The sequence below is a fragment of the Neopsephotus bourkii genome, unplaced genomic scaffold, assembly GCF_033783945.1.
Source record: "Neopsephotus bourkii isolate Nb327-2 ecotype Australia unplaced genomic scaffold, CSIRO-AGI_Nbou_v1 NB_1624, whole genome shotgun sequence".
Taxonomy (NCBI): Eukaryota; Metazoa; Chordata; class Aves; order Psittaciformes; family Psittacidae; genus Neopsephotus; species Neopsephotus bourkii.
The window spans coordinates 9,139,726-9,152,342 of record NW_026902099.1 but is presented as its reverse complement, the minus strand read 5'-3'; positions in this window follow the sequence as shown (position 1 = coordinate 9,152,342).

Here is a 12,617-nt window from a genome sequence, read left to right as displayed (position 1 = left end):
ATCGTAACTTTTTATTTTCACTCTCTGATGCACTACTATTGGATCAAACTCTTCAGTTGTGTAGTGGATGATCATTTCAGTCTGTTTATACTGACTTCTACTGGCTTTCCTCAGGAATTAATCTGTCCCACAAATTTTATTGTGAAATTATTTAGAGAGATGTTAACAAAGTTAGACTGTACAGGTAAACAAAAAAATTCTGTGTATTGCCCTCAAATGATCTTGCTATGGAGAAGTGTATTTGGGCACAGCTTCTTTAAAGGACAAAATCTATAGAATTTAACAGCAGGGAACAACACTGTTTAAAGGTGTAGCAACAAAAAAATTTATGGGATCTCTATGCATTATTTAGATTTGTTATCTAGATAATGAATAGACAATATGCATTACCTAAATAATGCATTTAGACAATATTTATTATCTAGACCATTTGAAATTACATTAAAAAAAATAAGGAAAACATTATATGATTATATGATTTTCATTCTAGTGGGGAACCACACAACATCCACAAGAATAAGTGGTCAGTTCACACTGACTGAGACCAGTGACAACTCCAGAAGGATCTGCCCGCTCTAAGTGTGGCCCACTCAATTGGAAAGAGAGCAAGGTTTTTAACTAGGGAACGTCAGGGATGCCTGTGCCTTTTCAGTTTAGTCAAAGCTCTTTCAGCTCTTCTGGCTGCCAAAACCCAGCAGGTTTGCTTCTGTTTGTATGTATGTAGCTGGTTTGGCACTTCAGCTTCATTTTATGTGGCACAGCAGCAGCAGACACTGCTTTCAAGTGAGTGTTGCTCTATATTTTTTACTAATAAAGACTGGACACACCATATTAATAACCTCTTCTTTACACTGCAGACTGGTAAATTAGAGTAGGGTTTCTGTCTCTCTAAGAAACATTGCTGGATTCACTGTTTTGATACCTTTAATGTACCTATGGAATTTTTATGCCATTCGTCATGAAGTGCACCTTCCAGCTGATGGTTACATGCTGATTTGTGCTGGCTGCTGATGACCTAAGTGCTGTGTAGGAAGAATTTAACTTTTATTTTTTCAGGACACTTGAGAAAAAATATCTGGGGCTCGGAATGCCTTCATATTCCAAAAGAAAAATTTTCAGTACCCAGCGAGAAAACATCTCTAGTAAGAAATATTTAAGAAAACACAGAGAGAAAAGATTACATCAGAGGACAGAGGTCATCCCAAGCTCTTGGTTTGCTGGCAGTAATCTAGTCTAACTCAGGAGCCCTCTAGGATTGCCTTCAGCACAGCATTAGTAGATTTTATAAACCGCAATTACACACTAGGAAATACCCCTTTTGTTCCTGCTTACAGATCTTTACCCCACCTGGAGACTATTAAACGTGAATCTTTCCCTCTCCCATGTGTTCTGTATGGGAACCAGAATTTTTCTACACGATGAAAAAGAATGTACTTAATTCACTTTGAGACTCATTGTCTTAAAACCACAGACACACAGATCTGGGAAGGACAACAGGAGGCTGCCCTGTCCTGCCCCTGCACTGTCCCAGTACTGGTTTTAAATGCATCCAATAAGACATTCAGATGTATTCTTGAGAGCTACTCCAGTACTTCAACAGCCAAAGTACTCCAAAAGATTGCACTAATAGTGCAATTTTGAGTAGGCAGCTTTTATTTGAAATAATATCTTTTCCTTCCTCATTCGTCTTAAAAAAACCCTGATCATTATTCTTTTAATAATGATCTCCTTTACATACTAGAAGAGTTATCTTATCCCCTTTTAATTTTCACTTTCCTAGCCTAAAGGAATGGAGCTCCTTTTTTTAATGGATTGTTTTCTAAACCCTTTAGCATTCATTTGCACCCTCCTCTGGATTTTCTCCATGTCATCTTTTTAAATGTGTTGTCTAAAAGTGGACACAGTAGTCTGAGATCCAGCTGACTCCCAAGTAAAAGAGAACAACTACTTCCCAAGGGGGGAGTACAACATACCTATGAATACATCTTTGACCAAGACTTTGTTTTTGTAACAATATCGTGTTATTACTCATAGCCAGTTTGTGATTCACTACAACCCCCAGATCCTTCTGTGCAGTTACTCCTGTTACATTTTTCTATCTATCTATCTGATCTGTCTGTTGAATTTCATTTGCTTTTAATTTCAGATGATGTCTGATTTTTCAAACTCATTTAATTTCCAGTTCTGATCCTGTCACCAAAGTAGAAGCAACTTCTCCTTTTACATTGTCTGTAGATTTCGTAAACGTATTAATTGAATGTCATTGTTCAATCATTAACAAAGATACTTAGAAGATATGGGACTCTGCGTGAGATGCCTCTCCAGCTTAATATGAATCACTGAAAGTTATTCTTGGCAGTCACTCAATAACAATGACATGCAGAGGAGGGGGTTCAGCACTTTGCTTGGATTTGGGTAAACCGCCACAGTGGCTATGGTAGTGTGTCCTGGATTCAGCAGTAGCAGTCTTTTTTTCTCCTCCTTAGTCACTGGTGCAGTTCTGTGTTTTTGACTTTCAGCGCTGATAACACCAATGGTTTTAGTTGCTGCTCGGTAATGTTTACTCTGACCAAGGACTTTGTGAGTCTCATGCTCTGCCAGGGATGAGGGGAAGCTGGGAGGAAGCAGAGACAGGACACCTGACCCAAACTGACCAAAGAGGTATTCCATACCACAGCACATCATGCCCACTATATAAACTAGGGGGCAGTTACCAGGAAGGGTTAGATCACTGCTTGGGTCAGGCTCGGTATCGGTTGGCAGGTGGTGAGCGGTTGTATTCTCTTCCGTTGTTATTTCCCTTATCATTATTATTGGTGGTGGTAGCAGTAGTGGTTCTGTGTTATACCTTAATTAGTGGACTGTTCTTATCTCAGCCCCTGGGAGTTACATTCTTTTGATTCTCTTCCCCATCCCTCCAGGATTGGGGGGAGGAAATGGGGGGAGTGAGAGAGCAGCTGTGTGGTTCTGAGTTATGGCTCATACCACAACATATTGCCTAGGTCTTATCCAGGGAAATGAAATTGCTCTTAGCATTATAATCTATGACCCCTTTTCCCAACAACCACCTTTCCAGAAAAGTAACGCAATGAAAAGGAGCAAAGAAGATGGAGCCAGGCTTTTCTCACTGGTATCCAGTGATGGGCTAAGCAGCACTGGATATATGAAATTACATTTAAACACAAGAGAAAACTGTTTTTTATTTTGTTTTTTTTTTTTCTTATGAGGGTGGCCAAACACAACAACAAGGCTCCCAGAAAGGTTGTGGAGTTTCCATCTTGGCAACTGAATGGACACAGTCCTGAGCAACCTGCTGCAGCTTACCCTGCTTGAGCAGGGGGCTTGGACTAGAGACCTCCTGAGGTCTCCTCCAGCCACAATTATTCTGTGGTCCTATGAATGTATGAAAGGATGATGTTTATTTTATACATCCTTTCTTGAACTCAGACAGTGTTTTGCAAGCAGTTTTAACCTTTTAGAACAATAATGTAAAATAGCCTGAAGTCTTCTACTTTCAAAACTGGAAGGTCAGTCTGAGGATTAGATTAAACATTTTGCCAGTCTCTGCGATACTGTGAATGACACATAACAAACAAACAGCACTTGAAACTCTGTAACTGACTCCTCTAGAGACTGAGTGCACATTTTCTTTAACCCTAGGTCAAAGTCTTTCTCCCAGAGTTTGAGCACCGGTATTAAACAGTTTCCCTGTTACAGATCCCTCTTCCCATGAAAAGCAGCATGTTATTTTTAAGGAAGCTGAAGCTCAATGCCATCACTATTAGTAAAAGTCTCCATTCAAATTCATGACTCATTTGACCCAGGGTAGGCCTCTGCAGTCAAATGGGAGTATTGGCAAGCACCACTTGTGACCTGGATTCTGTCCCCTGTGTTCCCAGAACCTCACAGTCACTTCATTAGTGCCCACGTGGATGAGTAACATGAACAGCATGAGTCACAGTCAGTGACTGGATATGCCTCAACAGTCTTTCCACTGTGCTTTAGGTTTTTTGATTAGTCAAGAAGCCCATGTCCCAGCAGGGAGGTCAGACTAGCAGATGGGTAACTCTGGCCCATTACAAGATATTCTCTAATCACTGGAGCAGCATGGTGGAGCAGCAAGCAACAGGATTCTACCTTGCTGAAGAGTTGGACCAAAATGTATTTGCGTTGAAGCTAGGAATTTTCAACATTTATCCCTCCTACAAGAGGTTTACCCTTCTTCCCTGCTGAAGTGAGGGGGGAATCTCTGGCTTCTAACTTCACTAGGCACAGGACCTGACTCTTAAATGAACTCACAGCTTTTACAGACTACTGGCTTGGAACCTGATGGACTGGCCAAAACACTTTCAGCTAGTATTGTAACCTGATTTTGATACTTGGCAGAAATTCTAAAAGTATTCATGCTCCCTTTTGCTCCCTTATTTAGCAGATTGGTTTTCACCATTTTTCTGCTTTCACATCAGAGTTTCTGGTTGTGAAATTATGTAAAACCCACTTAATTATAATGCAGAGTTTAAAATTATCTGTTCAGACAGGTACAAAGACATGTTCCTGAACAGCAGTGCAATACCATGGTGTGGAAAAAACAGCATTTAACACAACTACCTCTATACATTTCTGTTAGTTATACAGTTGAAGTACATACTACATCAGCTATAATTCTGTAATAGTGTCTCTTCTTTTTCTCTTGTGTTATGACCATGAATTGTTATGAAAGCATTGCTTTCTCAATTCTTGGCAAACCTGCCTAACAATTTCTTTAAAAGGGTAAATGGGGCTTTTCTGTTAAATCTGCTCTTAGAATTTAAGCATCCGTAAATGTGTCTCTTCTATTGACAGACCTTCACATTTCCTTGTCCCAAATGAGTGATTCTCCCCAGAATCATTTTATATAGAGACATCACCGCTCCTCTCCTACATGTGGCATACAGATGGGAAGGCTTCATGTCAAGTCTTGTCAGAGAGCAGGTACAAGGTGGCCAACTGTTAATCGAGTATCAATTGTTTCTGCAGAAATGTAAGAACTTGGCACATGTTACCATTGGAAACTGAGGTGCCAAAGGGCTTGTAGGCACCTAAAGGCAGGTTTTGCAAAACCCTTGATGGTAAGTGATTTAGGCACCCTGAATGGCAGGTAGGTAACAAGTGAACCTGAAATCCTGTCCTAGGTGTTTTATCTTAAGTCAATCTTAAGCTAAATGGGAATAGTGAAGCACTGGCCTGACCTCTGAGGGGTGTTAGTAACCACACAGTATTCAAACCTACCACTGTTTTTTGCTTACAAGAATTCATTTTGATCTTATGACCTTACGCCTTGATAACCCCTAAATTTCCTTATCAAAGGTTGTTGAAATGTTTGCTTTAGCAAAAATTGGCAGCCTAGAGCTATTTTACTAGCAGCATGACTCTCCAGTGAGGCTAATTCACATGACTTCTATCTGACTTGAGGGCATATAGACTCACATTTCTAATTAATATCATCCACATGGCTAGTTTACTAGGAGCTGGAAATTTCAAACCTACAAGACAAACACAAAAGCATATATGGTCTTCCTCTTTTTCCTGACAAAGCTCATAGTAACTGTGCAGAGAGAAGGGGGTGTATGAACTAGCGAGAGGAAAACAGAATAAAACAATAATTCCTGGAAATATTTTCCTGGTAAGATGCTTCTGTCTTAATGCAATAAGCTCTACAGATAGCTCCCTCCCACTTCCAAAAAGAGCAAGCAATGTCACACATTCACAATAGCGAGTCATGATTTCTGTGAGGTACGTCAGTTTGAATGCTCATACACTATTGGTTTCTTAGTTAGAAGTTATATTGGGCCAAAGCATTTGCACATTTCTAAGACAAATCTACTGCTATACCACCGAAGGCACATCCCTGTTACCACACAGTGTTCAGCTATTTCAGGAATGAAGAGCTTTAAGAGCTCCCCAAGGTTAAATACAGCACCCTGTATGCAAGCCCAGTTGCTATGGTGACATTTCTTTACAGTTGCATCACTCACTTGTTTAATATAGGCCTATGGCCTTCTGTTTTCTAATTGTTGATGAACTACCAAACTGCTTTATATTAACTGTACAAAGGTGATGTGAACCATATTTCAAAACAGCAAACTAAATGTGGTATGATTAAACCTGAGAAAAATACATCACTACAAACAAAACTCTGTTAAAACAGATTTTATGTTAAAGAAGTACACTTTAATTGGAAGCAAAAATGTTGCAACCTAGTAGCACAAAATATGTTCCAGGAGGTAAACCTGGAAGTTGGGATTACAGTTACAAAAGCAAGGCATTAAATGTCATGAAATTAAAAAAAACCAAAAAAAAAAACAAAAAAAAACCACCCCACCCCACCCCCCAAAAAAGAAAAAAAGAAAAACAGAAAAACAACCACACACAAAAATCCAAATGACCTAGCATGAAAAAATCTGGGCATTTCTAGGGTTCTGCTCTTAGTCCTTCGTCTTGTCTTGGTTTCCAGTCACTGGGAGTTGAATCTCATTACCTAGTACTTAGAAAAAAATATCATGCTCCATCAGATATGCAAATTAATTATCCTTTTTATTTATTTGCACATTGTTTGCTTATATCTTTATTTACAATTTGGAAAGTATGACGCCGTTCTGGAAAGCTGTCCTGTCTATGGCTGTGATTATGATCTTGTGAGACGGCAATTGACTTCAGACATTAAATAAATACACGGTTTTGTGACAGGAATCTTAACAGACATCACAACTCTTTCCACAGATGTGGCTTTGGGTTTTTTTTTCACGTATTGCTAGCAATAATAAAAATATATGTGAAAAGTTAATGTTTTCTAAAACGGTTAAACCTTTTGTTTCAGGGAGAGCACTGATATTTATGTTGTGCTGGGAAGGCAGAATGTTTTTAGGCAGCTGGTGTAAGGTGCATCATTAAGAGGCAAAGTATAACCAGAGTAGATATTTCTCTACAATCTTTAATCCACACAAAAAAAAAAAAAAGAATAAAAAAAAAAAAAGCTTGATTGCATTTTTTACAAGCTGCAGAATATGCTGGAAATGAGGCTTCTCTGCTTCCTCTTCTCAGCATTTGGGCTTTTGCCTTAAGGTTCTGTGTCACTCAGCAACTTTTGCTACCCAGAGACTTCTGGTCAAGCACAGACCACAGGAGAAAATCTGATATACTTCACTCCCTGTCATTTGATAAAAAATATTTGGGGGCTACACTATTTTTTCTTTTATCTGATGTTCAGCATGTGACAGCTCTCTCAGCGTCAGCATGCAAAACCTTTTCATGTGTAACCTCATGTTTCACCTGATGAGGTGCATCCAGGCATGTTTCATGTATAGCATTAAGAATAATGTACCAATGTTTTTGAACACATTATAATTACATTTCTTCTGAGGAAATCAGAATTTATGTCTAGAACAGTAAGTGCTAATTCACGAAAGGTACTTTATACAAACCACCCATGACTATTCTGCAAAGCTAACTGAGGTGAAAAGGGGCCTTAAATGTGGATAAGGTCAAGAAATTCTTATCCTCAGGATGCTGTTCATTAGCTTGGCTTGGAATATTAAGCTGAACTTTTTTCTTAATTTCAAAGTTTCTATAGCTAATGCTTATAAAAGAATAACTTAATACCGTTAACTCTGTTGTACTGCTGAAAAAGTCTCTAATACGTTTGGAAAGTATTCTGTATTTTTATTTTTTTATTAGTGAAGTGGGACTGAGATATCTGATTCACAGTACATCAAGAGATATATTTTTAGAAAAGAAAATCGTTAAAATACTGCAGATTTCAGCTTTCACAAGAACATTGAGTTTCATCCTTTAATGTATGTTGCTTTGGAGACCTGGGGAGTTTGCAGTTCAAAGACTAACAAAATATTTTCTGTGAAATATGTGGCTATATGGATTCTAAACAGAAATTAAGAAGTATTATTTGGGGAAGGAAAAGTAACTATGACTCTTGAAACTTTATGCTGTCTTCAGCTCTCATGCTTACCTGTCACATGCTGCAATCTAATAGCTCAGACTTCTAAAAGCTTGATTCATAATCTTGGTTATCTCGCAGTAGTAAATTGAAAGAAGTTCTTAAGAAAGTCAAAGCTAATTATCAAAGAGTTGTTGTAGGCAGTGAATAGGCTATTTGCTGGGGAGGGAACAGCATTTGTATGCAAATATAGTTGTATCACTGTATCATTCAAGGACAAGGTTTCGGAATTAGCCATCCCAAACTGATAATCAAACCCTCTAGTCCCAAGAGAGAGCTAGTAATGAGATGCAACTCTAACCACGTGTTTGTACACATTTCTAGTGAATATAAGGCACCCTGTATAGGAAGGCTTCAGGATGAATTCTTCAAATTGCCAGGGTGAAGAAAGCATTTTACCTCTCACTATAATAAAAATCTGCTAGCAGTTTAGACAAGCCATGATAAACAAGCCATGTTTACCACCAAGAGAGGAGATGTCTGTAAAAATTCATTAACATATCCATGCAAGGAAAAGCATTCTTGAATAAATCTGGGATTAGTAATCACAAAGAAGGTACAAATCACAAAAGAATCCCCAGTTCCAGTCCCTTCCTGCTTCCTTCCAGGGAATCTCAAGGATCAAACAGAAATGCATCCACTCTTCCTCAGTCCATCATTAAAATCCCATCTCCCACAAATACAACCTGTTTGCAGATTTGTGCGCAAACTCTGCATCCCTGATTATTTGGAGTAGGTACCTCTTAGTACCTATGGCTTGTCAGCTAAATGAGTTTCAGATGTAAGCTTAGAATCAGTTGATGTTGGGGAGTTTTTTAACTTTTGTCAGTAAGTTGTTATCAAATATTTACATTTGACATTTTTTTTAATGAATGCTTTTGTTTGCTTTAAATTTAATTTCTCTTGTATTACAAATTTAGAATACCTGGGTAGAACTAAAATGCACCAATCCTACAAGGGTGTACTACTCACTAATATCAGTGTCCTGGTCAATACTCAGAGGAATGCAAATACTTTGCTCCAGAATATTAAAAAGATATCAAGGCATTCCTCTGCTAAGGTGTTTTGGGAGCTGGAAATGGAAAAGTGTATTCTCAAGACCAGCATTATTCATATATCTTTTCTCTGGTACAGATGTTTCCTGGGGATGGAACTGGAGCCTTATGGGTTTAGAATCATAGAATCATTTAGGTTGGAAAAGACCTTTAAGATCATCAAGTCCAACTGTTAACCAAATAGTGCCAAGTCCACCGCTAAGCCATGTTCCTAAGTGCCACATCTACACATCTTTTAAATAGCTCCAGGGATGGTGACTCAATCACTTCCCTGGGCAGCCTGTTACAATGCTTGACAACCCTTCCAGTGAAGAAAGTTTTCCTAATATACAATCTAAACCTTTCCTTCAGCTTGAGGCAGTTTCTTCTCATCCTGTCACTTGTCACTTGGGAGAAGAGACTGACACCTACCTTGCTACAACCTCCTTTCAGGTGGTTCAGAAGAATGCCAAAAAGTACTGCACTTCAGGGCATTACTCCCACCAGGGAGACCGGTGGGATGAGCTGCAAGTCTGTTGCAGGGATACCCAAACTTTGGCAATTAGATGGGGAGCGGCATTAGAGATTTGCAGCACCTAACCCAAGGCTCCTATTTTGACCTAACCTCTGCCTATTGACTATACAAAAAGCAGGGAGAAAATTTCTCATTTTAGCAGACTTGGTTACCAGCTCAACTGGTACCAATCAAGACTTAGAGAAAAACAAATGTGGTGATTTGAGTGTCATTCTAATAGAGGATTTTAGCATTTAGAAGCCCTGCAGTATGAAGTCACAAAGTCTACCTCTCTCCTTTTTAAGGGTGGACCTTTTACATGTGCCTGGAGTAGATGGCAAAGGAACCATACTGGGCAACTTGAGCAGACACTGCCAGCATTGTACCCATCCAACAGATAATATAGGATGACATTCTCCAGAGTTGTCAGCTTGGTAACATTTCAACCCCTGGCAAAAATCCCAATAAAACAGCATTATTTAGGTTAATGCCAAAGAGCTTGTGCTTTGGTGAATAGGTAGTACTAAAATCAGACTCCCTGCTGCCTTCCAATGTAAAAACAACTCAGTACTTCTGAGTATCCTACAGGAGACAAAGCACCCTACCATTTTTTTACAGTTAATGAGGCAAATACTGGATGCTAGATAAAGGTGTGATTCTAACAGTGTATTTAAAGGATAAGCCATGGGATGGATGTGTATCTGTTCTACATTTTCTGTTTCACAACAACAATTTTTAAAAATTACATGGACTTAATTGATATCCATGTAAATTTATTCTTATTCTCACAAATTAGACAGATATATCTTAAAACAGACAAACAAAAATGCCATTTAAAATCTACAATTAAATAATCACAAATATATTGCATTCAGAATTTCTAGTGGGGACTGGATTACCATGGAATCTGAAAGATCTTTCCAAGTTTTCTACCCTCTTACTTGCAAGAGCTTAAGTAACAGTGGACCCTTCCAAGCTGGTTATGTTAGGAAAACTCACAGGAGCTGTTACTGACTCTGAGGTAAAAAGAAGCACTTCTGAAGAATTCTGTCAGGACAGCTGCATGTTGAAGTCATTCTTATGTACAGCAATAGTCCTTGCTCAAAATACTTCTTTCTCTAGCTAAACCAGACACAGAAGAAGAGTAAGAGTATTTACACAGGGATTTGCTAAGGTCACTGAGAAAGGCTGGTAAAGACCTTGGAACAAGACTTCATTAGTTGCTACACACTTCCTCTCCGATTATAAGTTTCTGCTGATACATGCTGACTCTATATTGAATTATGAGTTAATTAGCTTTCAGAAGGCTGACTCAGAAGGCTCAGAAGCTGTAACCCAGCAATTTGAAACAGGGTTTTTAGACATAGTATATTAATCATAATAGACAGAAAGAGAAAGAAAGAAAAAGAAAGAACACCCAGATTCTTTTAACTCCTTTTTTTTTTTTTTTTTGAAAGAACAGTCACTTACAAATCAAGACATGTAACTAGTTTCCAAAGCAACAGTAACTAAGAGAAACCAGTCATGGTTTTTATTCAGTTTGACAACAGAGTTAACAAATAGAAGCACGAAAGACTTTATCCAAACCCATAGCAGGATTGTCATGATTGATAATTAACTATTTTATATTATGAAGGGAATTGCAAGAACATAAGCATAAGAAACTGTAAAGAACATAATGCAAAACACTTCTCAATTGAAGCAAGCAAAAAGATAATGTACACTTTATACCAGATTTAAATGGTGAATTTGATGATCAACTCTTTTTTTAATATTGACAATAACATCTTGTTAATGAAGTGTAAATAGCTCCTTATTAACTAACAGAGAGATTAGCCAAAAGGAAGATTAAGAGCTGGAAGTAGATCTCCCAGGCACTGCCTGGGAGGAAAAGCTTTCAGTGTGGGATTCAAGGGACAGACATTTTGCATAAAGATTAAATTCTGATGGAACCTGACCTGTATCTTCAGTACATATGCAAATGTCTAAGAATCCATACTTGTCTTTACAGTTAAGAGAAGAGCACTATATTCAATCATCAAGCTTTTAAGACCTTGATGAAAATATTCCTAACGAATCAATCTTTTTGCAGAAAATGAGGGGTTTGGTTAATTTTCCCAGGTCTGCTTTCATGCTCCATTTGATTTCTCTACAAAATATGACAAACTGAAAGACAAACATTTCCTCTGAATCTCAAAATTTTAGGTTTGGAAATACAAGCACATGTCCTGTGAGTTTCATTATCTCCCTGTCTCCATCATCTTCTTGGGTAGCTCTCCTAAACACCTGTCCCCTGGCACACTGTTGTCAGGAACTCCAGTGTTACTCCTCTTTAGCAACAGGTAGATCATCAGAAACAGAATGAATGGAGTAACTGAAACAAAAGAAAAAATAATTAACTATTATTTGCAAAATAATAATTATTTAAAAAAGAAAAGTAAAAAACTTTCACAGAATATGTATGTGCATGGGTCTATATACAGCTACTGGTCTGCAACCTTTTTAAAAAAATGCAACTACCTATACTTTACCCAACGAGTTATAAAGATCATCGTTAGTTACTACTATCCTTTATAGACACCTAATGTACTGGGAACATAGCTATTAAATTATACATGACTAGCAGTAGTGATGGGAACTTTTATACATAACACTTCAAAATCACAGAAACTAAAGAAATACTTTTCCCCAAATCATTCAGAAAATTTAATCTGCTGCAGAGTCAAACCATGTAACTGTGTCATAACCTGCCCGTTACAGATCCAGTTCCTTTGAAAAATCTAACCTCTGCAACTATCCATCAAACGAATGACTCAGTCCTGCAGAAGTCTACCAAGACTGATGGGCTCATCTGTGGTTTGTGCTAGGTTATAAGAGCTGTCCGATCTTGAATGCCAGTATTACCCCATGGGCATTGCAATTGCCACATGTGGGATTTCATCGGTGACTGAGGGTCTCTCAGGATTTCACAAGCAGGAGTCTCTTGAGTGAGATTCAACCTTCCCCATCTTGGGTAACAAGCATGATGCTCACCCCCACTTCCCTGATGAGTGCCTCTGATGGCTCCACTGTTACCCAC